The 25,680-nt window shown below is 45.1% G+C and overlaps 1 long non-coding RNA gene across 2 annotated transcripts in view; it reads right to left on the reverse strand.

The window, feature by feature from the left end:
- Nucleotides 1-2,204: 2,204 nt before the first annotated feature.
- The window catches only part of LOC147034817 (uncharacterized), a 24,835-nt gene continuing 1,359 nt past the window's right edge, over nucleotides 2,205-25,680 (reverse strand). The window contains exons 2-4 of one of the 2 annotated variants that reach the window (XR_015060511.1): nucleotides 24,828-24,939; nucleotides 14,402-14,673; nucleotides 2,205-3,407 (exon numbers count right to left, since the gene is read on the reverse strand). This is a non-coding gene — a long non-coding RNA (uncharacterized LOC147034817). The remainder of the gene's footprint in view (nucleotides 3,408-14,401; nucleotides 14,674-24,827; nucleotides 24,940-25,680) is intronic. The other variant, XR_015060514.1, reaches the window with a different exon arrangement.

The following is a 25,680-nucleotide window of genomic DNA, read 5'->3' on the forward strand; positions in this document are numbered from 1 at the left end:
CACACACACATCTTCTTTCGGCTGCTCCCGTTAGGGGTCGCCACAGCGGATCATCCGTATGATCCGCATAGTGATTTGGTACATGTTTTACGCCGGATGCCCTTCCTGACGCAACCCTGGTTGCCTCTTACGACACAGGGATATGGTCCACCTATTTTAACTGGGGTATACACCAGCCCAGTACACTGGTACTCATTTCGCCGACCTCGGAAGGATGACAGGCTGAGTCAACCCACTGGTGTATTAATTCAGTGGCCCAACGGGGCTTGAACTCAGGACCTTTTGGATCCCAAGCCGCTGCCCTAACCACTGCGCCAACACCAGGCATATATATATATATATATATATATATATATATATATATATATATATATATATATATATATATATATATATATATATATATATATATATATATATATATATATATATATTTTTTTTTTTTTCTTTTTTCACGAGGTCCATCTAAAAAGTAACGGGACTGCCTTTACAGAAATTTTATTCCAAAAAATATATTGAAATCACAGCTTGTCCCCTTCAAAATAGTTTCCCTCCAGTCTCACACACTTGTCCATCCTCTTCTTCGACGCTTCGTTGCACCACCAGAAGGCTTCTTTTGGAATCCTCTGGAGCTCCGTCATCATGGCCCTTTAGATGGCCGACACATCAGGTAATCGGGTCCCCTTGATCACCCCTTTGAGCTGGGGGAATAGGAAAAAAATCAAAAGGGCCAAGTCTGGTGAATACGGGGGTTGCTCCAGGGTTGGCACGTTCCTCTCCACCAGAAACTGTCGGATGCTCAGGGCACTGGGAGCAGGGGCATTGTCATGGTGGAGCATCCAGGCGTTGTTCTCCCACAGATCCCTCCTCTTGTCCCGGACTGATCTCATGAGGCGCCGAAGGATCTCCTTGTACACGTATTGATTCACTGTTTGGCCCTGTGGTAGAAACTCGAAGTGGACGATGCCCTTGATGTCAAAAAACGTGAGGAGCATCACCTTGACCATCGACTTCGACATTCTTGCTTTCTTTGGCCTTGGCGATGCCAAACATTTCCACTGACGACTCTGCCGTTTGGTCTCGGGATGGTATTCGAATATCCACGATTCATCGCCAGTGATGACTCTCCCGAGCAGGTCTGGATCGACCTCGAGGCGCTCGATAATGTCTTGACAGACAGTGACTCTTTGCTGTTTCTGGTCCTCGGACAACGGCTTGGGAACCATCTTTGCGCACACCTTGAGCATTTCGAGATTTTCAGTGATGATGCTCCAGTCAGTGTCCTTGTTGATGGAAAGTTCCTCAGAAATAATCCGCACCGCAAGTCGACGATCTGTGTGCACCATCTGCTTCACACGCTCAATGTTGTCCGCCGTTCTGCTCATTGAAGGTCTTCCAGACCATGGATCATCTTCAACCTCCTCCCATCCCTCTTTGAACCTCTTGTGCCATTCAAATGCACGTGTATGTGATATCGTTTCTTCCCCATAGACTTGCTGCAGCATTGCGAAGGATTCAGGAGGTGTTTTGCCAAGTTTGGCAAGAAATTTCAGATTGGCTCTCTGCTCACGACTCATCGCGCGACGACTCAGTCTCGACAAATTGTAAAGCACGACTGTAAAAAATCACACAATGAGCGCAGTCAAACATCACCAATCATATATATTGCTGGAATGTTGTGAAAGACTGTGACGCAACCCGTTCATTCAAGTTGTGTCAGTGGAGCACACAGCAAGCTCAGTCCCGTTACTTTTTAGATGGACCTCATATTGTTGCGGGGCCGGGTATCGGCGACGAGCACGACTGCTAGGTGGGGTGGTAGGGTCGACTCTACTGAACACCCGGAATCTAGATCGTACCTTTCAGAAAACTCCGACAAGTACGGGTCCCTTACCGGACCGTGAATCGTCAATAATTCCACCACGTGGTACAGGGTTATTTGCGAATCTTCAAAATACCTAGAGATCCACGTGGCGAACTTACCGAGTATTCACACCCTCGACGGCCCTCGTACGAGTCGAGCCGTTAGCGTGCCCGACCCATGCGCAACCCGAGCAAACGGTTGCCGAAGTTCCATCGGTCCGAATGTACATTTACAGTGGCAACAGCCTTTATATTTCACCAACATGCGTCATGCTAAGCCAATGGAAGAAATTCAGCAACGAACTGATACATTTAACAAATGTATTTATTTATAATGGGGAAAAGGGGGAAAAGCACGCAAGAAGCAGAGTTAACTGACTATAGAGATGCAAGTATGTACAGCAAAGAGCACTTATACAATTCCTACTTACAGATGGGCCCACAAATACACACACACACACACACACACACACACACACACGAAATGGTGGCCACAGCCTTTATTGAGGCCACCAGCTCAGAGGGAAAGGCAAGCTGAAGACCAGAGCCTGCCTAGGAGCTGACCGCCTTGTGCGGGTACGTTGAGCTGGCGGAGTGGCGGGACTCAGACCTTTCGCATGTGAGGCGAACGTGATCTCCACTCGTGTCAGGCGAACGTGATCACCACTCAAAGTGTTTCTTTAGTCGAAGTTTGAGTCACTGGGTAGTGTAGCTGTCGACTGCCACTCCCTGTCCACGCAGAAAATGTTTGTATCTGTCCAGAAGAATTGTCATATCAAAGGCCTTCCCACCATTCAGGTCAGCAGAGATATCTTCAGCCAATTGCTTGAATGCCGTATCGTAACAAGTTTCTTGTCTCCCTTCATGGAAGCCAGCATACTGCAGATTAGCTTTGCTGATGTATGAGGCATGGCAAGCTCTGTGGTATCAAGCTTCTGCTGCCACTAGATCGTTACTGACAGCACCAGTAGTCCGTAACATGTCCTCATCGCCCTTTGTGGTCACTGCTTGCACAATAGTTTCACAGGCTTGGAAAGTTCTGACCATGGTCATCTCCTTTACCCTTCTGTGTGTTTTCTTCTTGCAGAAGAGGCACATAGTCCAGTCAGTGGACGTTGACTGGGACCTGGATACCCTGGAGGTCTCCGTCAAACTTGTTTCAGATTGTGAGCCAATCTTAGATTCTTCTGCTGGTGTCGGTGAGAATGCAGATCTTCTCCTCTGCATGTAACACAGGTTTTCTTTGCTTGTGCATTTCTCGTAGCAATTTGAGTGCCATTTAACATCCGCGGTTGCCAAACTGTCAAAATCTCATTTTAAACGTTCGTATACTTCATCTCGTCGGAGTACTAGTGCTGCAACAAGTGTCTGTATGGAGGTATCTCGGGCTTTCCTCAGTGTCTCGTTTGAATCCATCTGACAAATTATGCACTTGTGAAAGTTAGTCAACTTCTGTCTCTTTCAGGTAAAAGTTGCACTACTGCCTGACTCTCTGAGCTGGCCATTGCTTCAGTTGGCTAGTAGGATTCTTTCAGATGTTCAATCTGGAATGACACAGAAAAGCAACAATGTTAACCCACAGCCTCTTTTACCATCATTATTAACATGACATTTTAAAACTTTATTTTTGTAATTATCTAGTCCATAAGAATTTCATAAAAAAAATAGACTAACACAGCATTTTTTAGTCCAGCAGCATGAACCTGTGAAAAATTAAATTGTTCAACACCAACTACAGAAAAGTTTGACTTGACAACTTAGTATGCTCTAAAATATGCCTAAAATATTAAAAAAAAACCTCATAATATTTGATTTGTTTGTGATTTTTACCTCTTGTGGTTGTACAGTTGAATGAATATCGACATTTCTGTACATATTCTGAAAGATAATTATAATACGAAGCCAATGATACCTCAACATTGAAAATTGGTTGAGTCTCGACAAAGATATTCACGTTTACGTTACCCCTCCCCTAAATTTTGCTAGCCCACAGTGACCCTCTTGGTAAGTACCCTTGGTATGTATAATGGCCTGCAGAATTTTCATGATACCACAATTTGAAACCACATACTACCTGGAGGTGTTCTATAGGGTCTATTCTACCACTCTGTCAAGTCAAACCTTTTATGGAGGGAGTGTTGAATGATTTCATTTTTTTCAGGTCCTTGCTCCTGGACTATGTGTGTAGTGGGAAGACACTGGGGTGCACTGCAATGTTTTTTTAGTTAGATTAATAAATCATTATATCCCAAATCTACGACGACCCACGGTACCCTCTGCCTGCTCGCACCTTCATCTCGCTTGCTACTCTCGCATGGGCTGAACAAGCGCATGTTCGCCTACTCGCCTAACCGGCGACTCGCTTTCCGAGGCAGAATCTTTGTGTAGTAGCTTTTTTTGGCGAGTCCGGACACGCGGAGTGGGCGGGCTTCCCAGTATGGCCGAAACTCCGCCCAGAAAGGGTGGCCCCATGGAAGCTCCATCCAATCAGGGCGAACGGTGATGTCGGCTTCACCAAGGTCCCTCCCCGCTGAGGGAGATCTATAAATTACAACACCATTCGCTCAGAGTGGAAAGTGAGTTGTCTTGAGAGCGAGCTGGAAAGTGAGTAATCTTGAGGGAGCATTGTAGTGAGACAGTTCGTCGGCTGATAGCAGAAGAAAGGAGGAAGGTCGTAGAGTGGTTGCGCTCTTTGGGGGTCATTCGTTTTTGAGTGTGAGAGAGCTAGGAAGACCTCGACCGGGTCCCTCGTTGGTTCCTGTCTTGGTACGTTCAGGTACCCGAAAGAACTGCGACCTCAGCTCACCTCCCTCTCTGGCTGCGGGGGTCCCTTTGCCATACATCTGGGCTTATTTTCGTCTGAGTGTGCGTCTGAGTGTGTGGTGCCGTCTTTAAGTAGAATTGCATAAGTGTTTTTATTTGATCATTGTAAATCTTGCCCATATTATTCTCGCGTCAATCTGCTCTGTGTCCTCTTTTGTAAGTTGCTGTAAAATTGTCGCACTACATCTCTCATCTTCCCCTGCATAACATCCCAATAAGCCTGTTTCCTGTGCCACATAAATTTCCTCGCTTAGTGTAAATAAATTTTTGTTGAAATGTTCCCAGTTCGTTTTTGTCTTTTCCTTCATTGGTCCAGCATGGTTCGGATCTAAGTTTAGCCGGGTCTTTATCCCCGATAATCTGTTCATTCTAGCCGGTATGTCCTTGGTAGTTCCCCTTGGCTGCATCCGATCCGGAGTTGGTAGTTGGTACTCTACCGTAGTCGGTCGAGTGATAGGGTTCGGGCAAGGCGTACTGAGGGTGTGGTTCCCCGGTCATCAAAATGGCGTCGTTAATTAGGTAACTTGGTTCTCGACAAGAGGACCCTACGCTACGCGGTTGAGGTATTGGCGTCCACGGTCAGCTAAGCGACCTGCCACGTCACGGAATTATCCGGAGCGACGGCCTACAATTCCGGAGTCTGGTGGGAGACGGCGTAATTTCCCCCACCTACTGGTCGTTCTCGCCACCGGACCCCAGCCCGCAACAATATATATTATGTTACAGTTGTGGGGGGAAATGGAAGAATTTCATCGGAAAGTTAGGATTGAATAGAGTTGTTTGGTCTGTGGATGTGTAAGAGACATATCAATGTAATTAGTTCGAGAAACTGTGAGGTTAAGTGTTACGTGTCACCACACGGCGGGTGGTCTTGTTAATTAGGTAGGGATTAAGGCCAAGTTCCCCTTATGTGATTGTCCCCATGACTTTTCCCTATGTTTTTTTGAATTACAAACCAGAGATGGACCATTAGAATTGAGCTGCATGACCAAGTAGGAAGAAGTCCCGCCTCCAAGGGTGATGGCGGGTGAAGTCACACCCCCGAGGCTGATTGCTGGGCGTGACGTCAGAAGTGAGGCAGACGTGCCGAACAGGCGAGAAGCCCCGACTTTCCAGGCTTGGTGTGAGCAAGCCATGCCCCGGGAGGAAACGGTTGTTTGGTGATGTCAGACAGAGATCAGGAGGAAGGCACGAATGCGGAGTGAGGGGCGCATGTGGTCGAGAGAGAACGTAGCTCGGAGATGGCCAGTAAGAACAAGGCTTCACGGCTAGCTTTCCTTTGACGCATGAACAAGACGGCATGATTCTTGTATTTGTGCTGAGGTGATTTGGCTCGCGTACTGAGCAAGACGTTGGCCATCGACTCTTGGCTGCTCATGTGAGATGGACCTCGGAACCTCGTGTATGTCAATGAAGGGGCTGGCACCATTCTGCAAAGAGCGTATCAGCAGGTGTGATAGATGAAGAGGCTGCACGAGAGTTGGTGAGCCTTGGTGTTGAATTCCGCTCACAAATTGCCTGACATATGTTTGTCCCACTGCGAAAGAGCAGCTTAGCACCATTTTGCGCACGTCCACACGTGCAAATAAGAGTGCCTCAATTTCAAGTTCCACAAAGACCATCTCTGGACCAAGCCAAGCGCTAGAATAAAGGAAGGATTTTCTTTGATTTAGTTTAAGTCTGTGTGAAGAGGCGGCTTGACTTTAGACTTTAGTTTATCTCACGATTCTTTTATATCTGAATTATTGTCCTTTGTAAATATTTGTCTATTTTCATTAAATTCCCGTGTTTATTTTAAGTTGTGTCCATGTATTTGTCGTGGGGTTCGAGTATAAACCCCCGTGTGCATCCATCTGTGCCTCCACCGCTCCGCCATTGCTCCCCGCCCCTCCCGCGCGTGTTATAATCTCCGAAGATCAACGTGTCCACCTCCTAATAAGGAAAAACCGCTCGGCTATCCGGGCTGATGGTGTTAACTGCCCATCACCCCAATTTGGGCCGGGGGTTTTAACGTAACCACCAGCACAACTATATATATATATATATATATATATATATATATATATATATATATATATATATATATATTAATGTGACTATTTTGTTTTTTCGACTCTAAAGGCTTGGTGTATTCCTTGTTTACATGTGTACCTCTCGGGTGTTCATTATATTCATTTATGATGTTCTGTGGAGGGGGTAACAGGACTTTGTAAACACCCTGTAGATTATGCGCTGTAGGCATTGTAAAGGTGTTACCTCAGAAGTGGAATTAGATGTTATTCATCGAATGGTTGCCCGTGAATGTGGCATTGATATTACTGGGTTAATTTTACCCCTGATATATAAATAACGTGCCGAAGAGGAAGCACCAACTTTGACTGCTTCTGGAAGAGGTTTTAATTGTATTTAAATGTCTAGTAATTGTTTTGTATTTATTTATCTGTATGTGTACTTGAATATAACGGTCATTATTCAAAAAGGCTTTGGCACCATACAGCGATCAAGAAAAAATATATATACATACACACACAAAATATCGAATTTATTTTTGTTTGAGACATTCCCTGGCACTCACTGATGAACCCCTGAAAGTTTGATGAAGATCCAATATTGCTATCTCGACGGAAAATGGCGACACACAGATACACAGACAAACGGCTTTCTTATAGTTCTGCAAGATGTACAGTATGTACGGTGAAGCATGGTGAAAGATCAGCACAAGATTCTGGTGGATCTCAGTCAATGATGTTGGTGATCGACACAATATTGAAAGCACAGTGATTTATAACAAATATAATCAAATTCAGATGCCCAATTCCCTCATGAACACTACTTATCCTGCATGGATTTATCTTCGAGCAAGACGATGATCCAAAGAATAAAGCAAATTAACAGGCTCTATATATTCTCTTCTTTTCTCGCCCGTGGAACTGCCTTTCTGGCTCCATCTATTCCAATCAGGATTTCAAGTCTGTTGCACACAGCCACCTCATGGTCTCACTCATTTTCACCACTGTGCTTCACTACACCCATGAGATCCTGTTCTCACTGTTCTACAATTTCCTCTATTTATGCTGTGATGCATCAATTGTCATCCCACTGTTTTCCCCTTGTCCTATTTTGTCCGTTCATCCATTATCCCCTGTTGTCCTACTTTTCCAAGAGCTTCAATGCCTGAAACAAAACAATGAATGAACATTCACAACCATGGTGTGCATAATGAAACTGAGGAGGTCAAACAGTGACCAAGAAACTAGTGTGAATTGCATGGAGTAATATGGGACATTTGGAACAATATTCCCAATCGTGCACAAGTAAACTGTTTGGTTACATGAAAACGAGGTGCTATGCTCTAACAATGGGCTCACATACACAATTGTATTATTTGTTCACTTTGTTTTCTCTGTTAATCTTTGACTATCACAATTACTCGCTTGTGACTCTTGCGTGTGTAATTATCATTGACATGAGACCACTAATCTTCAGAATTTTATATGTCAAGAGCAACAGACAAAGCTTACGTACACAAAATTTTAACCATTTAAATGAACCATCAACCTTTTGCCAGATCACAGACATACCTATCAATCCTTGACCAATGTTGGCACAGGAATACTGATCAGGCCCAACTCTGCAGTGGAAACAGGGTGGTTGCATATGTATGTGTTTTTTTTGTTACCCGTTTGATATGATATATATCTGACAGGATGGTGTAGAAGTTGCTCTCTCTCTTCTTTGAGCTCTCTATTCTGTCCAGTCTGGTTCTGACTCATTGACAAACTACCGAATCGGTGCTTCCCAGGCAGGGTGCACACATAGTGCAATGTCCTTCAGATGGACGTTAATCTGGGTGCTCCATTTGGCAGCATTAGCTCATGCACATTGAAGATCACATGGTGAACAAATTACAAATTCCTGCTGAAATTCAATTCAATCATATGTTCAGCCTGCTCGGCGAGTTTGTGAACGGCTTGGGCCAAAGTTCTCACACAACAAGGTGGGAATAATTGGGTACATTAAAAGATGCACCATATGCATATGAACATATATGTACAGTATATACATTCATACATTCTCTTGACTTAGTACATATATATATATATATATATATATATATATATATATATATATATATATATATATATATATATATATATATACATACAAACATATTGTTACGGTTCTAGGAACCGTATGCATACAAACGTACAGTTGTTCCGAAGTTAGTTATGCCATTAGTATATGTGCAGATAGATCCCTCCCTTGTGTGTAGTGGGAAAGCAAAAGGGGTGCGTTGTTTTTTTTTTAGTTGGATTAATAAATCATTTTCTCCCCTTTTATTTTATTTCCCCTGTTGTTGGAGCCGCAGTACCTTCCTCTCGCTTCCTTCCTATATCTCCCACCGCAAAATATTGGTGCAACATTGGGTGGCAGAGGTTGGATTTGTCTAAAAAGAGGGTAAAACATCCTGGTTGCAAAATAAAATTTGATATCATTCTTACCTCCGCCACCGAAAATGGGCGAAGGTTATGTTTACACCTCTGTCCATCTGTCAGTCTATGAATAGGATATCTCAAAAAGTTGTGGACTGATTCGGACAAAACTTGGTGGACAGGTTGGGTGTGTGGCAAGGAAGAACGGCTTCGATTTTGGTGAAGATCCGAATCCGGATCTGAATATGAGAATTTGAAAATATTTATAATTGATTCTTCACCATTGAAAAATGGTGCCAAAAACGATGTGGTATGATTTTTCAAAGAATTGTGGATGGATTATGACAAAACTTGGTGGATGAGTTGGTTAGATGACAGGAACAAGACAATTAGATGGTCTCTCAGTGGGATGCAAAATGTAAAGTGTTCAGCCGGATGGAGGTATGAGCTCAAACCGAGTGACCTTTCGAGTTCATGCCTGTTCTCCCGTCATTTCAAAACTGAATGTTGAGGTTTTCAAACACAGTGTGGCAAGCAGCCGCTGTAAACGGGAGACAGAAGAACACACAGACAGACAGCACAGTTTACAATATACAATAGATATGAATATATATATATATATATATATATATATATATATATATATATATATATATATATATATATATATATATATATTGTTGCGAATTTGCGCCCGCCAGCATGCGATTGGCTGCTCGACTCGAATGGCGGCTGCCTCGCCCACCAGAACGGACAATTCAGTCGTGACCCTCTCGGACCAACGCCGGGAGCTAGTCACGGGTGGGGGTTTAACCTCACCACGATCGTGCCAATTGCCCACCCGCGCAGGATAGGGTCGCTCGCCAAATTCGATCTACTTAAGTACCTGCACGAATGGTCAACCGGGCGATCGCACCTCGCCGCAGGTCGGCTCCGGACACGAGCCGCTTGGGCGGCCCGTTCCGTGCTATCGGGATAACCGAGCGGTGTTATCGCCGACCTGGACGGTTCAGATTAATTATTCAGATTCAGGTTCAGAAGTATTAAGCCCACTATGAACCCTTTACGTGAAGCAGGATGGAGGGTCAATAAAGAAAAGACGAAGGGAAACGGGAAAAGAGTTCACACAATGCACATTTATTATGCGACACACGGAAAGCACACATATACAGACAAACAGTCAAAATGCACATGTCGCAGTTAAAACAAAACAAACAATGACGCAGAGGTCCTACCGACTACACGCACAAACTGCAACACTTGTACAGTTCTACTTTACAGACGGCGCCAACACACATTTACTCAAAAGCAAAGGAAAGAAGCCACCCTCATAGACAAGGGGGCAGACGGGCCTGTAGGCCAATATGTGCGCGTGACCTGAAGGAGTGGCCAGGTCCGCGAGACCGGGGGGTCCTACCCGCGTCCTCATGACACGTTGGCGGACGAGCCGCAGGTGTGGCCGTGTGGCTGTGCCCCGACTCCGTGCTCCTTGGCGGGTTTCGGTGGCACGACGTTTGGAGTGGGGTGGGAACGGGGCCCCCTTGTTGCACTATCTCAGCGCGGGGGAAAGGGGGAATTGTTGATGTCCTGGGGGAGGAGAATGTCTGGCTGGCTTGGGTCCCGCGACGAGCGATCTCACACCGCGACCTCGTCGCCGACCACCGTCCTTCTCGCCTCGGACCAGAGCTCCTTTGCCTCTTCCCGCAACTCTCCTCAGCGGACTGCAGAACCCAACTCGATGACTTCGCCACCCGACTCCACTCTCTGCCACACCGATGACTCGCCTCACTCTGCCCTGCTGAGACACACTGCTACTGCCACACTCTGCCACCATTCGCCTTGCACTCACTGTTTTATAGGCCGGCAGGAGAAAACAATATGCAAATATCCGGATCAGGATGACCTCGGGGGCAGAGCCACACTTGCCAATTGGACGGAGGAAAAGTGGGCGTGAACCTCCCCTGATCCTAGAATTTGCATATATCGATTTCACACAGACGCGCCTGGAGGCGGGGCCAAGCCGCTCCGCGCTTGCTAATTGTACGGATCAGAAGTGGGCGTGTAGCGTTCTTGATCCGAATTCTCCCTCGGAAAGGCCGCTATTTGCCTCGCGGCTCAGTGCGTATCTTGAACGAGCCCAAGACAGCCCGACGCTCATTGTTCACAGGTGGTGCGGGAATGGCCGTAGAAGGAGAGAGGTGAGGGTGGTGGAGGGTTTATCGGTGGTGGTTTGATGGTTATGGTGCCGTTTGGGAATGACGGTGATGCGATGTTTGCGGGATTGAGTTGTGAAGGTTAAGGTCATGGCTGTTGGTGTTGTTGTTGTTGTCTGAGGGTTGGAGCGTGGTTGTAGTTGGTGACGATGGCTGGCGTGGTGGTTAAGGTGGTTGTTGTGTGATGGTGGTTGAGACATGGTTGGTTCAAAATAAAGCTGTTAGAACAGAAAAATAAAGATAGAACAGAAAAACGGCTATCTCAAAGCGTCGCAGCCCGAATGAATCACATAAATTCCCTCTAAACAACGGGTTTGGGGCTAACTACACATGTACATAGAGTTATCTCACCTACGGGCCCTGAATGGTGGTTTGCGAATTTCCACAGCCATAACAATATATTGTACGCATGTGTATGTAAAACCAGACTCGGTGGCGTAATGCTTGAGCAAGACTCTGTTGGCATGAGGAAGTCACCTGTGAAGCGGGTGAAACATCACCTGAGACCGGGTCTGCTCTTGCTTATTGCTCAAATTAGCAGAGTCGATCTCGTTCTACTTTTGGTTAGAAGTCCCTTCTTTAAAACATTCAATTATATCGATACATCACAAGCGTATTACTTTTGTTAAGTTCACAGCATAAGCCAACCTACGTTTTAACATAGCTGACAAGGCAATGCTATTTGTTATAAAAGGGACTGGGTGAGGGGAGTAGTGAGTCACAAAATATTTCTACCATCTTGTGTACAATGCTGCACAGTCATGTGAAAGATTAGATATGCATTATGGAACTTTGAAAAACACTCTTGGCAATGACAAAAAGTCGGTGAGTAAATACAGGTGATTAGGAAGAAAGGGAGTGGAATTATAAACATTACAAAATTACATGATTAAAGAATGTAAAATTTGCCAATGTAAGGTGGGTTAAACGTCAGGCAGAAAGGCCAGTGATCAGCAGGTAGAAAGACATGCTGAGTGGAGCCATTAGAAAGTGCATATTGTGTGCTGGGCAATTCTCAAGTTTAGAATCTCCGTGTGACCTGGGCTGGTTGGTAAAAGCAAATTCTTTCCGGGCATTGCATTCACAGGGCCCCCCTGCATGTTCTCTAATTAGCAAGAGTCATCGACCAACCGTTCTCCAAGCTTTAGCAAGAAGTTTAAGTGCCCGTTGTGCTCACATTAACAACGAAAGCGTGCGTTCAGCCTTACCCGCGACACGTTAATGTGCCAGGCTTCATTGGGCGCATGATTATCAGCAAAAACCTGCCCCAGGCTGTGTGTGTGTGTGTGTGTGTGTGTGTGTGTGTGTGTGTGTGTGTGTGTGTGTGTGTGTGTGTGTGTGTGTGTGTGTGTGTGTGTGTGTGTGTGTGTGTGTACGTGTACTCCAGATACAGAACATGGAGTAAAACAAATTCTAAAAAACAACAAACCTTTAACTCTTGTTTGGCTTAATAGTTTGAGAATTTCAAAACGTAAACACGAAAGAACAGAAGATGATGCAGTTTTCCAACGCTAACGATGATCTGAAGGTTTGTTTTAAAAAAAAACAAAAAAAAAACAATTAAGTGATAAAATAAAAGTATAAACGTATTGTTGCAAAACATGATGAATTCAACAACCACGTTGTGAGATTGTAGTTATTCCAACAAACAAATCTCTCAACCCTTCTGTTTCTTCCTGGCTCTCTTTGCTCCATTTGCCTTGCTCCGACTCGAGATAACAGATTCCCTTCTCCTCCTATGCGTGTAGCCTGTGCCGGTTTACCAAAAGTCTTACACGTTTTTTCCCATCCAACGAGACACTGAGGGTAAAACATCTAATTTGCACATCTGCTCTTCCCAATCTGACTTGTATACCTTGTGTTGCACCGTCTTTCCAAGGTGGATGCTCCTCCTGTTTACCCGATGATGAAATATAGTTCATTTTTTTAACCTCTCCTTTGAATGAAAACAGAATTCAGCTTCTGCTTCTTCTGTGGACTAACTGATATGACTGGTTGTTCATGAAAGCCGTTGTATAAGGCCATTTGAGCATCGCGCATTGGATCTTTTCAACACTCCTTTTTACTTGCAGAGATCCCTCGTGTTTGACAACAAAATTTCGAGGATTTTGGGGGTTTTTTTATTTCAAACGACGTGTTAGAGAAAAACTTTAACTCGCTGATACAAAGTGTACATATAAAAATTGCCAAGACACACTTCAAGCTTCTATGTGGTTCATCGGGTACCCAGCGTTGCTTGGCTGGGTCAACTTTTCCAGGCGGTGGTTTCGGGACGTGTTGGACATTGTAAAGCTATGGAGTTATTGACCTCATGGTGGTTACCTCCAGTAGCTGCACTGCCTGACCCCACATCGCAATATACACCTTATCGTGGCCTTTGGTGGCCTCAAAACGGATATCAAGGCCAACATGTGATAGCTTAGAATAGCTTTCCCAGATTCTGAAGTACTTGGATCCAAAAGTTTTTGGCCTCTAGTTGCTCCGGTTCAGTCGTGAAAGGTTAATAAAATGCACAAACACTTGGAATCACGTCGGGAGGGGATGGGGATGCTAGGGGAGCGGTGATAAAATGAGAAAAGGGAGAGAAAGAAAGATGATGTAAGAGAGAAAAGAGGTTGAGGGGAGTGGAGGAGGGAGAGAAGGGAAAGAGAGTTGAAAGAATTGGAGTAAAGCAATTGAAGGAAAGAGCCAAGTAAGGAGTACACCTGAAGGTTCCATGTCTGGTGTAAGGGTGGGAGGGGCAAGGGTGGGGGGGTTAAATTCTGCCATATTCCCATAATGTGGGCAATAGCTGAACCCACAATAAACATACTGAAGGTCCCTGGAAAAACTGTTTTGTCAGTGTCTTTGGCCCAATTTGAGTGTTTACAATAAAATAAAAAATAAATAGCTTTCCTGAACACAGGGAAGACCTTTCCAACCATGAAGCAAGCAACATGCTCAGCCAGTGGTTTCTTTGCTGCCACATGAAACCATCGAGTGCTGACCGCACCTAACAAGCATGTACGAGAGCACTCACATCGTCCGCAAAAGACAAAGGCATATTATAGAATAGCTCAAAAAGCACACCGAGCAAGGTCCAAGGTTCTCTCCACAATCTCTTCGGCTTGTTAGAGAGGTGTGCGACAAGCTGACGGATTACCCGTCGTCCTGCTCCATCCGGCGATCCGTCGCCCCGTGTCTCACCGAGGCTTATTTAGCCACGACCTTCCCTCTCTCCCTTGCAGCCTGGACATCGTCGATGAACGCTCCCCGAAACCCTTCGTGCCTCCTTTTTAGCCATTCCTCCTCTCGCATCCTGTTGTCCAGTCGTGGCCAAAGGCCTCGGGGTCTCACCACAGCTGCGGGGGGGAAAGGCCAAGCGACCGGCAGACAGAGCGGCAGTGATGAATTTGGCTGCCACTGCCAAGTCAAGTGGCATGCAGCAACTGCGAGTCCTAATTAAGCAGCGCAGATCATGGGGGATTAATCATAGCATCGTCTCAAACAGCCACATGAACTTTTCTCTGTGTTAATTAAAGCTGGCCTTTCCAATTACAGTGGATCAGCTGCTTTGCATTACTATCATCAGAAGGAGCAACTTTGGAAAGGGGGGGAAAAAAAACTTTGCTGGAAAGTTTGGAGTTTCTGGGATTCACAGCATCTGGGTAGACTGTGAAGCATAACTAGTCCGTGTCTGATGTGATCCATTCTGCCTATTTGCTATTAATTAGCCGTTTTTGATTGTGTCGATATAGTGAAACAAGAGACGCCTTGGGAGTCATGAAGGGGGATGTCGGCAGAATGAGGAACTTTGATTTTTCTTCGGAAACCTCACCAGCCCACTCATCCTCATACCAAGCCAGCAGCCCACACCTAGACAGACAGAGACAGAGGAGCTTGACAAGAAGAAAACCACTCTACCTTTTTAAATGCAAATGTCATCAAATTAGCATATCCCAGGACCCTCTGATCCTGGTACACCCCCGTCTCCTAATTAGTCGGGAAAATATGAGTCTCCAATGATAGTCAATTATATCTGATTTACATCAGCAGTCCACTCCCTGCCCTTGTCTGTACATCGTTTGCCAAAGCCCCGCGTCTCTGTATGAGCTGTTCCTGCCAAACCACGCTGGCTAACCTCACACCATCTTCACATTTGAAGACTGGTCGAAACAAGGCGCCCAGGGCCTCCCTATAGAGCCCGCTTCAGGGACACGTAATGAGGTGACATTCCTCCGGTCCTGCTCATATTCTGGGCAGCAAGCCACATTGCTACAGCATCGGCTGCAGGAATGGGGTAGGAGGGAGAAGGGTGTCAGTGTTGGGTTTGGAGGTGGTGTGGGCATTATCTGGGAGGGAGGGGGGTACTAGTGGGGTGTGAGGCGAGGTGCGAGATCGGACAAAACTTTAATATTTAGGAATGCTGGAAAGGCCGAGCGAACCTGAGAGGAGGTTGTGGATCTAATTACCTGCCTATAATTGGGGGCTAGGGAATACTGCTGACGGCTTTCCAAGTCGGGTGTGGATCAATTATGCTAAAAGAACATCTGCAAGTAGAAGCCTAATGAGTTTCCATTAGGCCGCTCGGCCTGACACTTGTGACGCACACCCCTGAGGGGGTCCCAGCTGACCACGGACCCTTCGCATGAAGGGAGGGGGCTGGTGAAATTGCCCCCCACGCCCATCGTGCCCGTCCCACTGTCTGTCTATGCTCTGGACCAAAGCTTAGCCCGCCTCTCGGTCAGACGCAGACAACGGAGAGAACAGATTGCATTGAGATACGCTTGGAGAAAGCAGTGTGCAAAAGAGAGCAAAGAGAAGTTGGCTGGTGAGCAGGTGGGGTGGGTGTGTGTGTGTGTGTGTGGTGTGTGTTTGTGATGTGTGTGTGTGTGTGTATCATTTGGTAATTACACCATCAACACAGTGGGGCTAACTATGGCTAATCAGGAAGTCAATATAGCACTCCATGATGGTGACACCTCCGTCCTTTGGGATAAGGATGTATAGTTTGCTTATGTGCGGAGTAGCATGACAAAATTTGATTCGAGTCTCAAGGGTCCTTGGTTTGATCCCAACCTCCTGATCGACCCTTTACAATTCACAGTCTGCTGAAATTGCTTCCACCGATGAAAATGCCTGGTAATTTCGTTTGTTTGTTTGTTTGCTTTCATGATGTATTGAAATGATTGTTTTCACTTCGAACACATTGCTGTGGCATCATTTGTGACGGCGGCACCAACAATAACCACCACCATAACGAAGTTGCATTCTTCAGGGGTCGCGATTTAAGAAAGCCGGGTTCGGTTCACGTCGGTCGAGATGAAGGATCTTCCTTGCTGTTCAGTGGTCATCGGTTTTACAGTGCTGCCTGATGAAGGAAGAGTGCGAGGGGTGGGAGGGTGTGCTGGATATGGCTGGCAATTAGTAGAGCACTGGATGAATGTCTGAGATCTTTCTACCGGTAGTGCAAAGTCAAATCCAAAGGGCGCTGTCACTCAGTCTGAAAATGCCAGTGTATTTTTTTTTTTAATGCTTTCCATCTCTGCTGGATGGGAAGGTGAACGCCTCAAATTTGACATCTCAGAAGCTTGCGTTGAGGGATTGATTGCTGACTGGTGTCCTAAACAATATATATATATATATATATATATATATATATATATATATATATATATATATATATATATATATATATATATATATATATATATCAGTTTGGAAACGTCCTGTTCAATAACTGCGTTGTTCTATTGGTCCACCGATGAAAGGTCCCTCCTTGGATGATCCTTGGGATTATAGTTATTACCCTCTTTTTATGACGCTCTTTTTTTTTTTCTCCCCCAGATCAGGTGCTGCCTAGACCAGTCTATACCCACAGTGAAATTACACATTGTACATCATACGTTCTGCTTCTGCACGGATAACTTTGTTGTGGAATCATATCAATGCTATTCATCATTTAAATACAAGTTTTATCGTACGTTTTGTGTGCTTTGTCTGGTTTGCTTTAATAAGAGCAAGAATTTGCTGCACAATTAGGAAAACAGCATAAATTCTGTGCAAAAAAAAAAATATGTATAATAATAATAATGATCTAATTAAATCGTTTCATGTGCGTAATCAGATGAGATGCTGGTTTGGAGGAGAAATTAACATATGTTCTTTCTTAGTTTATTTTTTTTTTTTTTGGTTTTGTTACATGGATCCCAGCTGAATCTAGTTGATAAACATTTATTGCCAAAAAACAAGCTTCAGACATCACGACGGTTGTTTGAATACCCAACGTGAAACCGGGTCGGTGGCTGACCTGCTCGTAGCATGCGATGCTCCTAGCACTCTGGGATTTCTGGTGGGTTCTGAAACTTGTCACGTTTCTGTTGCTTTGTTCCTACGAGTGGCTCTCTGGTGCTACATCTCCAGCGTGCATCTAAATTGAAGTTTGCCATCGTGGCCTTCAAAGCTGGCATTACCTCCCATCGCCAGGGTCTCGTTTCAGCTGTGTTTGGCGTGAATAAGAGCTCAGCACGCCACGGCTTCCCCGGCCAACACCAGCTACAGGACATGATGGATGTGCTGATTGGAGAGTTTATATCTACTGATCTGCTGGATCTGCTTATCCAATACAACAGTGGATTCTGTTCGTAAAACATTGGGCCAGCCACATGATGGTAGCATTTGACCCTTGACAGAGGCTGCCATGATAGATGCCATCATGTGCATGCAGCTCCTGGTTGCCCTCGCCGAAGGAGAGGGTACTGCATTTGGGTCCGTTTGTCTGTCTGTGTTTGTCTGCAAAGCAGAACTTTCGTGTTTTTCTCCGCAACCGCTTGACGGATCGAGACGAAATTTTCAGCATTGGTGCGACTACTCATGTGGAATGTCATTATAATGATGTCATAGATCACGTGATGTAGCAGCCATGCTGGAAAAACAAGCAAACAAAAAAAAATTTGGGACCTCTGTATCTCTGAAACTGCACCAAGGAAAAAAATTGAAACTTGGCACATAGCAAGTACTCCTCATGGGGAATGTGATTTAAAAAAAATGACATCATAGGTGCCTTCGTTATGACGTCATTATTGCAAATGTAGAATGCTACATCCGATCAGTATGAAAATTGAGGGTCATCTCGGGATAAAATAGTCCACAAATTTTTTTGATGACATCACCAATCACGGGATTTGGCAGCCATATTGTTTTTTGTTTGTTTATTTGTTTTTTCTAACCTTCAAAATCTTCTTCTCTGAAATGGCTGAACAGATCGAGGCAAAACTTTACACGTATGACTGCCTTTCCATGAGGAACAAAAGGTTCACACATATGAGATCATAGGTTATATTGTTTGACAGCCATATTGGATTTACCCTAAAACATAAAAAAATATTCTTCTCCAGAACAGCAAGACAGATCAAGGGGAAACATCACGTACATGTTCCCCAAGGCATACGTGTACAAGGTTGTTAGGAATAATTGATGTCACATGGTTTGGCAGCCATATTGGATTTAAGAAAATATTTAATAATGTTTTCTCTGGAACCGCTCACTCAACTGATGTGAAACCTCACAATTGTGATTTAGTAGTGATGGGGAATACATGCATTAAATTTCAACTTCATCAGATACATTGTCTGGCAGCCAGAATTATTAAATTTTTTGATGTGGAATTTAAAATATTTTTTGAATAAGGCTCACTTGACTGTGCCTGGATGGGTTTGAGGGTAGAGGAGCAGCAGCTGAAATGTGAATCCTATCTGGTTCTCCTGATGACTTCATCTTTTCTTTTTTCTTGTTTGGGTTCCTTCTGATTACACAAACTAGTACGTGCCCGTACGTGCAAACCCCCCCAAAAAAACTTTCAAACCGCGTGCCAGAAACAACAACCACACAGGCCGTTCCTTCGCTTTCGCGAGCCTGTACGTGCAAACCAAAAAAAAAAATAATAAATCTTTCAAACAAATACACAGGCCGTTCCTTCGCTCTTGTAAATGACGACTGGATTGAGGCATTGTGGTTATCTATAAATGCGCATAAGAAATCGAGGAATTATTAGAATACAGTAAGTCACCACTATCCGGAAGTGGTGCGTGCCCATACAGAATGTTCACATGCATTCCACGAATTATCGCTTTCATTAAAGTAGCAACTGCTGTGATACTTACACACACAGAGTTAATTAAAATCAAGTTTACCTCCCTGTCTTTGCTTGCCATGACATTCGCTGCCATTGACCATTGCCACTCCTACACCACGGTAACTATGGCGCCCTTTCCCCATCGGCCACGCCTACGCAGTAACGTGTCCTGTCATTGGTTTGGTAAATAAATGGTCATAACTTGGGAACCTCTTGTCTGATTAATATCAAACCTTGAAAAGGCACATACTCAGGTCCCCAGCAATATACCTGGCAAGTTTCAATTAGATTGGACCAGTGGTTGTCGAGAAACAGCGGTCACACACACACACACACACACACACACACACACACACACACACACACACACACACACACACACACACACACACACACACACACACACACACACACACACACATTGCTGGAATCATAGATAGATGCAGGGCTGTACCTATTTGGTCTTCCATTTGATTTGAATTTATTTTAATCCCATTCTGAATTAAATTGAATAATAATAAAATAAAAAAAATCATGGGTCACGGTCATGTGTCCAATCAAAGTGGGGTTGCATCAAAGTGGGACGTCTTAGTACCCGGTCATCACTGCCAGCAGTTATAAAGTGGCAGTTCTAATTATGTCTCTTATTAATTACGTAACACACCAGTACACAATACCCACAAAAAATACACCACACAAAACCACACAAACACCACACAAAACTACACAAACACCACAACAAAACAAGTCATGGCGAGGATCTGCACTCTCCGATTGCTCTTTTTCTTGTTTCTGGTTGCACGATTTCTAGAGGCACAGCAATGCCGTTGATGCAGTGACCCTCCTCCCCCAAGGCAGAAATTCGGCATTTGATCAAGGTGCTAGTACACAATGGCCTACTCTTTCCAAAGGTCAATGGAATATTTAACGTCCACCAACAAATGCGAACAGACGGGACAATTGGCTGATGATAGCTCCAAATGGCTGATCATAGCTCCAAAGGACAATGTACTCATTAATGGAATGCTCTGTATGCCTGCAAAGCACCAGGATGGAAATTTATAGTCAGATTAGGAATCAAACCTGGACTAGACCCCTCACACTACATCAGAATTACCTTCTCAGCCCGACTATGATAGTGAAACTTTTAAAGGGGAATTATACAGATTCATGTCAAATGTGTGGAGAACCAAATACACCAAATACCTCCAATTAAAAATGAAAACAACACTGATTTATAGACTCCTCGTGATTTTTCAAAAGACCTTCTTTGTAAGTACCACAACGGATTTTTGACCATATTTCCCAAACTCTGGAATGGGCTCTGAAGCCATTTTCAAGCAAAACCTCTCCTTCATTTACATGAACAATGTAATTATATCGTTATCCAAGGGAAGACTGAACAAGAAAGGCCCCTTCAAATATTATGCTGTGAGATGGGAATTTTTATTTTTGCAGTGATCCAAAACTCTTGGAGGAGTTTGTACATAAATGCAAGACTGACATTAAGAGACATCAATCTATTTTTCAAGAGAAATAATTTTACAATTTTTTTTTTTTACATTTTACGAGATGTAAATAGACGGATGAAAAATGAATACAGAAACATGGACGGGATTGGAACATCAGAAGGCCTGTGATCAGACAGTACTTGCTCAGATGAGACTCTTGAATAGGCCAAACTAATCCGCCCAAATTAGTGTGTGAAACTGGGGGAAAAAGTAAAATAATAAGCAGTGGTTATCTTGGTGTTTCACAGTTAATAAGAGACTCCTTCAATAGTTACCATTGATGTGGCTGAGCAGTGAGAATCCTACAGTACTATTAGTGGCATCCCAAAGGCTGCAAGTTCAAACTTAGCGAACGGTCACAGTTTTCGAGGCTTTTTAGAAATTAACTACTTCACGACATGAATTATGATGTTGCCATAGGGTTGTTTCACAAAAGAACCCAGATGGTTTTGTGATGAACCCCATAGGGAGTGGGTAATCTTTTCCTACCCAGTCTGCAGGTTGCGGTCGACTTGTAATGCCTTACGGGAAATTTGGGTGTTCAAGGCCACTAAAACCATGCTGTCCTCCTCACCGTTACTTGTACATTACGACCCATTCAAGGAACTTATTCTCAGCTGAGATAGCTCTTCATATGGCATTGGGTGTACATTGTTGCAAACAAATTGAACCGATAATCTCCAGCCTGTTGCGTATGCATCAGGAACCCGATCTGACACTGAACGTCGCTCTGCTCAAGTACAGCGAGAGGCTTTAGTTAGCGTATGTCTAGGGAACCTTAAAGGTGCACCAATATGTCTTTGGAAGATATGTTACAAATCTGGAAGCCATGAGCACTCAACATACAGGTTCTATAGCTCAGTTATTTCGATAAGTAAATGTGGATAGATATCTCCCCTTTCCCTTGTTTAATGGGTGAATAAATGTACATGCGCTGTGCGTTACTTTGATAGGCAGGGTTTTCTTTTATTTTACACCACCAACATCAACTACAACAACACGCCTTCACCTTGCTTCCTAACACCAACGCCATGGCCTACATGCGTGTCAGCACGTACGTGGGCGGAGTTCACGAAGACCTGACGTCTCTCTCGCCAAATCCAGGGGGGCGTGGACGAGGTGGCTGTAAGTCGGTCAAAGGGCACAGAGCGGGCTCCAAGAGAAGCGAAGCCTCTTTGGGGGGCGGGGAGTCGAGACACACCGTCACGCCCTCCCCCCGGTACAATCAACGGCCTTGGCACCCGTTTTGGCCAATGACAGGGCGACGAGCACATTCTGCATGCCAAAATCAGCCAATGAGGGAAGACATAGACCACAACTCCAAGGTTTGGCTGAGGGAGGGGTAAGGATAAAGGTCCGGCTCTGTTTTTCCGGAAGAGAGAAACCTGTGACGCGAGTGGTGATCACGTTCACCTGACGCGAGTGGTGATCACGTTCGCCTGACGCGAGTGGTGATCACGTTCGCCTGACGCGAGTGGTGATCACGTTCGCCTGACGTGAGTGGTGATCACGTTCGCCTGACCAAGAGTGGGTATCACATTTGCCTCACACGCGAAAGGTCCGCGGTGGTGGTTCTTCTTTTGGAAAGCCAGTTTTTCGTCTTGCCAGACTTCGCCCTGCCGGCCTCCGTTTGCCGGGAGCCCGGTCGTGTGGACGCCTGGGCTGCTACAGGTCCGAGTCCCGCCACCCCACCAGCACAACGTACCCGCACGAGGTGGACAGGTTCGAGTGCAGGCTCTGGTCTTCAGCTCACCTTTCCCTTTGAGCTGTAGGCCTCAATAAAGGCTGTGGCCACCATTTATTGTGTGTGTGTGTGTGTGTGTGTGTGTGTGTGTGTGTGTGTGTGTGTGTGTGTATTTTTGGGCCCGTTTGTAAGTAGGAATTGTACAAGTGCTCTTTGCTGTACATACTTGCATCTCATTATCGTGATAACTCTGCTTCTTGCATGCTCCCCCCTTTCTACCATTATAAATAAATACATTTGTTAAATGTATCAGTTCGTTGCTGTGTTTCTTCCATTGGCTTAGTGTGATGTGTGTTGGTGAATTACAAGGGCTGTTGCCACTGTAAATGTACATTTGGACTGACGGAACTTCGGCAACCATCCGCTCGGGTTGCGCACGGGTCGGGCACGCTCACGGCTTGACTCATACGAGGGCCGTCAAGGGTGTGAATACTCGGTAACTCGCCACATGGATCTCTCGGTATTTTTAAGATTGGCAAACAACCCTGTACCACGTGGTGGAATTATTGACGATTCATGGTCCAGTAAGGGACCCGTAGTTGTCGGAGTTTTCCGAAAGGTACGATCTAGATTCCGGGTGTTCGGTAGAGTCGACCCAACCGCCCCACCTAGCGGTCATGCTCACAGCCGATACCCGGTCCGCAACAATATTACCATTGAGACTGATCACAAAGCCTTGTTAGGTCTCCTGGGAGAAACCAGAGACATTCTGCCCACATCATCAGGTCATGTACAACGTTGGGCGTTGACCCTTGCCGGTTATGACTATTCATTGGTTTACTGCTCGGGTAAGGAAATATACTGTGCTGACATGCTCAGTTGCTTACCGCTTCCCGTAACCATCCCAGAACCTCCACAATGTTGCGATATCATTCATCTCATGGCTAACGTCATTCACGATGAGGCACCCATAACTGCTAAGCAGATTGCTTGTGCTACCAAGGGCAATCCAGATTTGTCACAAACACTGTGTTATGTTAGGTGATTTGGGCATCACGACCGGAAGAGGTGAAACCGTACCTCATCCGGAAGGATGGGCTCTCTATTAATGCAGACTGCCTGCTTTAGTGTAGCCGAGTGATAATTCCACCTCAACTCCGCGGGAAAATTATCAGTGAACTCCACAATGCTCATCCAGGCATAGTCACGATGAAGGCTATTGCCCGAGCACACGTTTGGTGGCCTGGTTTGGACAGTGACATTGAGTCCAGTGCACGCCATTGTTACACTTGTCAAGCTCATGCTAAGACACTGACACAGTCTCCATTGGCCATGTGGTTGTGGCCATCAAAGCCGTGGTCCAGACTACACATCGACCATGCTGGTCCATTTCAAGGGAAACTTTTCCTTATCGTAGTGGATGCCCACTCCAAATGGATTCAAGCTCTCGTGGTGCCATCCTCATCCTCTGCTGTAACAATTGAAGCTCTACATACCATGTTTGCACAACATGGTATTCTGAACTCCATTGTATCAGATCGTCATTTACAAATTCAGAGTTTCAGAACTTTTGGAAAACGAATGGCATTAAGCACTACACATCTGACCCCTACAAACCTGCCAGTAATGGTCAAGCTGAACGTGCTGTTCAGATCATCAAGAATGGTCTAAGGCGCATCAAGGAAGGCTCCATTCAATCTTGTCTAGCTCGTGTGTTGCTCAACTAACGCATCAGACCACATAAAACCACCGGTCACTCACCTGCCAAGCTTTTTATGGATCGTGAATTAACAACACGGTTATCATTAGTGTACGCGGACGTAACGGTCGAGGTCGAGATTAACAAGTATCACCAGAAACGTTATCATGACCAAAGTCTGTATACCGCAACTTCCAGATCAATGATCCTGTACATGTGTTGAACTCCGGATGTGGAACCAAGTGGTTATCTGGCATCAATATCAATAACAATGGTGAAATGCTATTTCTTGTGAAGTTATATGATGGTAGATGCATACGTAAACATGTTGACCAACTCAGGTTACGTCATGGGAAGCCAAACATTGAACCGGCTCAAGTGCCTTTGTCACTCATGCCTGTATTAACACAATCTGCGTTTGAACCTGAGGTGTTTCCTCATGAAAGCTTTTCACCCATCAACCTTTCACCCATCAACCATCAACGTACCTGAACTCCTTCCTGACCCTGCACTCTTTGAGAAGCCCACAGCAGTTGCAAGCAAGGACAGCCCTCCACAAGTCCATAGTAGATCAGCTCATTCTCGAGGCCTTCTGAGCGTCTGGATTTGTAAGAAAAAAAAAATAAGGGGGGAGATGTACTGTAGTTTATGCCAATGCATAAACTTAGTAGTAAACTTAGTAGGAAGTAGTAAACTCTCTGGTATCACCCCCCCCCCCCCCCCACTGCTTTGTCTGCGATTTGTCCTCACCATATTTCCGCAGGGCATTCAAGGTCCGCCAACAACCCCCCTTCTGGTAAAACTACCAAAATCATGAATCACTGCTCACCTTCACTCTTTCATTCCTCATTTCCCCCCCTACCTTTAGAATAAACTCCCACACTCTGTTCAATCCCATTCTTCCCTCCAGGTCTTCAAAACAGATGTTCACCACAATCTCTTATCTTCCCCCATCCAAAACATCAATCTTTTCTACCCCGTTAATCCACCCCAAACCCACCTCCTTCAAATTCCCTGCTTTCCTTCCTGAAAGTCCCTGTAATGTCCATCTTATACACCCCGTGTTCTCCACCCCATCCCTCTCCCTTCCACAGATCTCTTAATGTCTCTGTTCCCCACTGTTTTGCTCTCCCCTCTCCCGCTCCTGTTGTCTCATGCCCCCCCCCCTTGGTGTGCATTGTGTGTTAGCTCTCAGATGAGCCTCGACAATGTATACAAAAAATTAAAATAAATAAATGCAGACATAGATGGGTGCACTGGGGTGTGGTGAAGGAGAGTCAGGTGACCCACCCAAGTTCCGATGCAGTGTTGTGTTGTGCCCGTGTCGGGATTAAACCTATT

The sequence above is a fragment of the Eptatretus burgeri genome, chromosome 1, assembly GCF_056783735.1.
Source record: "Eptatretus burgeri isolate ZD-2024b chromosome 1, Ebu_testis_v1, whole genome shotgun sequence".
In the NCBI taxonomy this organism is placed as follows: Eukaryota; Metazoa; Chordata; class Myxini; order Myxiniformes; family Myxinidae; genus Eptatretus; species Eptatretus burgeri.